Source organism: Nomascus leucogenys, chromosome 22a (genome assembly GCF_006542625.1).
Source record: "Nomascus leucogenys isolate Asia chromosome 22a, Asia_NLE_v1, whole genome shotgun sequence".
Taxonomy (NCBI): Eukaryota; Metazoa; Chordata; class Mammalia; order Primates; family Hylobatidae; genus Nomascus; species Nomascus leucogenys.
Genome location: NC_044402.1, coordinates 27,773,306 through 27,779,305, shown reverse-complemented (window position 1 = coordinate 27,779,305; position 6,000 = coordinate 27,773,306). Strand labels below are relative to the sequence as shown.

At 49.1% G+C, this 6,000-nt stretch overlaps 1 protein-coding gene across 9 annotated transcripts in view; it reads left to right on the top strand.

Annotated features, from left to right (window-relative positions):
* Positions 1-1,054: 1,054 nt before the first annotated feature.
* ADCK1 (aarF domain containing kinase 1) overlaps positions 1,055-6,000 on the top strand; it is a 126,545-nt gene continuing 121,599 nt past the window's right edge. For 8 of the 9 annotated variants that reach the window (XM_003260819.2, XM_030803519.1, XM_030803521.1 and 5 more), the window contains exon 1: positions 1,055-1,205. The gene's annotated coding sequence lies outside the window, so the exon portion shown is untranslated. The remainder of the gene's footprint in view (positions 1,206-6,000) is intronic. The other variant, XM_030803517.1, reaches the window with a different exon arrangement.

Below are 6,000 nucleotides of genomic sequence, written 5' to 3'. Positions count from 1 at the left end.
GCGTCCTGCCCAGCCAGCATTATTATTATTATTTTTGAGACGGAGTTTCGCTGTTGTTGCCCAGGCTGGAGTGCAATGGCGTGATCTCGGCTCACCGCACTTCCGCCTCCCGGGTTTCTAGTGCCTCAGCCTCCTGAGTAGCTGGGATTACAGGCATGCGTCACTACGCCTGGCTAATTTTTGTTATTATTAGTAGAGACGGGGTTTCTCCTTGTTGGTCAGGTTGGTCTCAAACTCCCGACCTCAGGTGATCTGCTCGCCTTGGCCTGCTGGGATTACAGGCATGAGCCACCGAGCCCGGCCAGCATACATCAATTGTCAGTAAATGTCTTCTTCGCCTATTAGTTCCAATATCTTATTTAAAATCTATGGCGGGGTGAGGTGGCTCAGGCTTGTAATCCCAGCACTTTGGGAAGTCGAGGCGGGTGGATTGCCTGAGTTCAGGAGTTCAAGACCAGCCTGGGCAAAATGGCGAAACCCCGTATCTCCTAAAAATACAAAAAATTAGCAGGGCGTGGTGGCGCATGCCTGTAATCCAAGCTACTCAGGAGGCTGAGGCAGGAGAATCACTTGAACCCGGGAGGCGGAGGTTGCAGTGAGGCGAGATGGCGCCACTGCACTCCAGCTTGGGCAACAGAGAGAGACTCTGTCTCAAAATGAATAAATGAATGAATGAATGAAATCTACAAGGCCGGGCGCGGTGGCTCACTCCTGTAATCCCAGCACTTTGGGAGGCCGAGGCGGGCTGATAATTTGAGGCCAGGAGTTCGAGACCAGCCTGGCCAACATGGTGAAACCCCCATCTCTAATAAAAATATAAAAATTAGCTGTACTGCTTGGGCGACAGAGTGAGACTTAGTCTCAAAATAAAAAAAAAATCTACAAATCTACTTCATCATTCATTAAACACGAACCTAGGTCCTAGTTAGAATGTCTTGAAGAAAATATTTCGGTTAGATTCCAAGTCCATCGCCCTGGCAAAGCAACAAGGCCACCTGACGGAGTAAGCCCGAGATCCCGCTGCCTCCACAGTGCTGCCCGCGGGATTGCGGCGTGGGGAACCAGGAACTACAAGTCCCGGCAGGCCGCGCGCGCCTCGGCTTCACCAAGCGCAGTCCGGCAGCTGTCCCGGCACGGTTCCCAGCTAATTCCCCGCTACTAGGTTGCGGCGGTAAGCCGGGCGCCGCGGCTCTGCTTCCCTCGGGGTGAGTAGGGGCAGCTCGCCGGAGGCCGGCGCAGAGCTCGGGCCGACCAGGCTGGCAGGGCCGCACAGCGCGTGGAGCGCGAGGGAACCGGCGTAGACACGCCGGGAGTCGGCCTCTGCTCCCGCTGTACAGCCGCCCTGGGCGCCGGGAGGGACAGCCCCATGACCTTGTCACCTGGGCCCGGCGCGCGGCCACGTGGCTCGGGTGACTCGCATTGCCCCGTCCCCCTGCAGTGACTTCTCCAGCTTGGCACACCAGTGGGCTTTCATGTGGCCTGTCCACTTCAGTGGCACAGTCTTGCAGGCACCCGAGTGGGCAGAGCTGGAGGAGGGCCGGAGGTGGCTCACCCAGACGCCTTCACCCCCTGGTGGCCCTGTGAGTTCCTACGCAGAAGCAGCTGGAGCTGGAGCGTGGTCTGGGCAAGAGCAGGGGGCGATGCACATATCCTGGCCCTCCACCCCGTCTTGCGAACGTGCCCCAGACCGCTGCCTGTCTCCAGCATCTTGCAGGGCCCTGGGCTTCTGGATCACTCAGTAGATATGTGCTAACAGCAGCCAGTGTGTGTGGAGAGCAACCTTTCGATAAGACACCTAGAACAGCCCTCTCCCAGGGTTAAGTGGCATTTACTTTCTACTAACAAGAAAGTCATTCAACAAGTATTTATTGATTACCTCCATGATACTTGGCACTTAGTGGGTGCTCAAGAAGTATTTGCAGAGTTGAAGTGAATTAGACTTTATCTGTGGCTTCATATGTTTTATGTAATAATTTTCTTGGGGCTGGGTGTGGTGGCTGATGCCTGTAATCCCAGCACTTTGGGAGGCCAAGATGGGAGGATTGCTTGAGGCCAGGAGTTCAACACCAGGCTGGGCAACATAGTGAGACTCCAGTCTGTATTAAAAGAAAAAAAGGAAAATAAAATAATTTTCTTATTACAGTGGTTCTCAAACTTTAGCATGCACCAGAGTCACCTGGAGAGCTTTTAACAACACACAATACTGGACTCCATCCCCAAAGTTTCTGATTCTGTAAGTCTGGTATGATGACCAAGAATTGGAGTTTCTAACATGCACCCAAGTGATGCAGTTGCTGTTGGTCTGGGGACCATACGTTGAGTACCACTGCTTTATAGGAAAAAAATCCTGTGAACTTAAAGCAGTATCTCTTCATACCTGGTTATGGGTCTTTCTGTCTTTATTTGCCAGTTTTATTTTTTGGTGATTGTAAATATGTGCATATTACTTTGTACACTGTTAACTCCCTCCATATTAATTTATATACAGATTTTAATGTAGTCTATACTTGTCATTTTTCCTGGTTACATCATATTCTACCTTATTGGGTCATTCTTTGCTTGGCCACTTCTCAACTGGCCTCAGGGATGTATGATTTGATCTGTACTAGGAGAGTGTGCATATTCTTACTTTCTGATATGCAGTCATTTTCTTGTCAGACAAAGGACCTATAAGAATATTAGCTGGGGCCGGGCGCGGTGGCTCACGCCTGTAATCCCAGCACTTTGGGAGGCTGAGGTGGGCAAATCACTTGAGGTCAGGAGTTCAATACCAGCCTGGCCAACATGGTGAAACCCCATCTCTACCAAAAATACAAAAAAATTAGCTGGGCATAGTGGTGTGTTCCTGTAGTCCCAGCTACTTGGGAGGCTGAGGAGGAGAATAGCTTGAATCCGGGAGACAGAGGCTGCAGTGAGCCAAGATCGTGTCACTGCACTCCAGCCTGGGCAACTGAGCAAGACTCCGTCTAAAAAAAAAAAAAAATTAGTTGGGTCAGCCATCCATTTCTTCACCAGGGTAGCTCACTAAATACGCCTCCTGTGTTAAGGTTTCCATGTTGCAGGGACTCCAGTGGCCTATTTCAGGGCCCAGCAAGCTGCTTGTTCTTGTGCACTTTTTGCTTTCTTGGTGGGAGCAGTCATACATGGATTCAAGTTCTGCCTCCATCACTTACCAGCTCCTTGGCCAAGTTTTCTACCTTTTCTAAAACACCACTTCCTTATCCATAGATTGAAGCTCTAATAGCATGCACCTCGGAATCTAGTTGTGTGAGTTAATGAGCCAATAAGTGCTTGTCACTATAGCTCTCCCGTTGGAAGCTCACTCTCTTCTCCTACCTGCTGCTTGCTCTTTGCATCTGGCTTTGCCCTATTCTCCCTCAGTCTGCCTTCCCTAGGATGGACTAAATGAAGAATTTCTATTCCTTGCCTGGGTGAGAATTATTTTTGTTGTCTATTCTGGGACTTTGGCATCAGTCAGGGATTCCTTTTTTTATTTTTTTATTTTTTGAGACGGAGTCTTGCTCTGTCGCCCAGGCTGGAGTGCAGTGGCGCGATCTCGGCTCACTGCAGCCTCTGCCTCTCGGGTTCCAGCAATTTTCTTGCCTCAGGCTCCTGGGATTCCTTTATTTAATCAACATTGATTTAAGGACCTTGAGTGCTTGGGCATCAAACACTAGGAAAGGGAGTTTGATTAAAATTTGGTTCCTGCACTGGACTACATTACTGTCTTAGGGAGGGCGGACTGTAAACCTGCTCAGGCCAACTTCACACAGTCCCTTGCTATTGACTTGGTGTCTTTGACATCTTTCCAGACTTGAGACTTGATGATATCATCCACTTTGTGTGCTTTCTATCCATATCAGGGACCAGGTTCTTCTGAAGACCTGATCACTCTCTCCTAGGGTCTTTTTTCAGTTTTGGGGCAGACGAGAAGAAATAATGCTCATTGGCCTAATAGTCTCTCTAGGAAATGGGAGGAGGCCATGGTCACTTTTCATGGAACTAGAGACCTAAGTGCCTTTTCTCTGTGGTGATTCTCATTTGTGCACCAAACAGGGAGAGGTGATTCCAGGCCTTTAGTCCTGAAATGTGGCATAGGGAGAGGGCTGCCAATGGATGGAAACTGAAAAGGCCTAGCCAGTCACTGACTCCGATGAACAGTAAGTGCTTGGTTTCCCAGTTAGTTCTGTCGAGGGGATGGACATTTCATGTGACCATCAACTTCCCATTTCTATGTCCCAGACTCTCCTGTTGCTTCATTTCATAACCCACTGGGGTGTTTCCTGTGGTCCAGCAAGATGGATTCCATTCTTATCATTGATTTGACAATAAAACAGCCTCATCAGCTTTGCAGCTCTCCTAAACATTTGATAGACTGAAATGGCTTGTTTCTAATGGGAGGCATTGGTTGATCTTGTGACATCTTGTTGGTTTTGGGGGCTCCAAACAGTGCCTCCCACATGCCTGGCACTGGGTCAGAAATCATAGTCTCTGCCCACTGCAACAGTTGCATTTACTTGAGAACGGCAGTAAGGACTTTAGTGAACAGGAGTCCAGGTGTTCCTATCAAAGGGGTTACCCGTCATAAAGACAAGGGCTGAATACTTGGAAATGAGTGGGAAGGCCCTGCTCAAGCTCTTAGCCATTTTACTAGCTGAGCCACCTGGGACAAATCACTCACCCTGTCTGCTCCTTGGTTTCCTCATTTATACCTGGGGATGGTAATGTTTGTCTCTCCTCACTGGGTTGTGTGGAATATCTAATGAGTTGAGTGTAAAGGGCTCTATTTTAATATAAAGGCTAGTTATTGCTAGTGTTATTATCTAGTGATTACGTTTAAGGGTTTTGGTGTCCTCAGACCCCCTGTAAGGTATGTACTGGTAGGAGAGGTGACTCAGGTGAAAGTCAAAAAGGCGAGTAAGCAGAACAGGGCAGGTGATTCATTAACAAAGGGTTTAATAATGAAAGGTGTTTTCAATTGACAGACATATTTCACGCCTGACAGGGTCTTTTAAAACACCCCGAGAGAAGCAACTCATTTGCATGTTAAAGACTCAGGGACACCTTATGGAAAACTCTAGCTCCAGTCTATTTAGGTGCCATTCGGCTCCTGTATCATCTGTTTTATGTATTTCAATTTCCATCTCTTTTATTACTGAGGACATTTGCAGGAAAACAGGCTTTTGAGAGTTGTGTCTGCTTTGCTGTCACTTCCCACCCAGAGGTGGTCTCAAGGGTAGGAGTGGCCTCGTTGCATACATGGGACAGGTGTGGAGGTTGGTGTGACAGGAAGAGGGGGTTCAGGGGAGGCAGGGGCTGGGAGGTGGTGTTGGGGTGGGATGGAGTGTTGGTGATGAATTGTCAGCCCAGGGCATGTGGTTTTCACCTGGGTACCTGCATTGTTCCTTGCTCTGCACAAGCCTCAGGCCTCACTGGCTGTAGTTTGTGCATTCATTGATTCATTCATTCAGTAAATGCTTTTGGAGCGCCCCCTATGTGCTAGACCAGGGTTTGGCAAATGACAGCCTGAGGGTCAATTCTGGCCACACCTATTTATACATCCTCTGTGGTTGCCTTGTGCCACAATGCAGAATTGAGTAGATGTGTCAGAGATGTTATAGAATGCAAAGCCACCGTGGCTCACGCTTGTCATCCCAGCATTTTGGGAGGCTGGGGTAGGCGGATCACCTGAGGTCGGGAGTTTGAGACCAGCCTGACCAACATGGAGAAACCCTGTCTCTACTAAAAATACAAAACTAGCCGGACGTGGTGGCGCATGCCTGCAATCTCAGCTACTCGGGAGGCTGAGGCAGGAGAATCGCTTGAACCCTGGAGGCGGAGGTTGCGGTGAGCTGAGATCATGCCACTGCACTCCAGCCTGGGCAACAAGAGCGAAACTCTGTCTCAAAAAGAAAGAGTCATTTTTGGCTTTGCATTCTTTTTTTTTTTTTTTTTTGAGACAGAGTCTTGCCTTGTTGCCCAGGATGGAGTGCAGTGGTG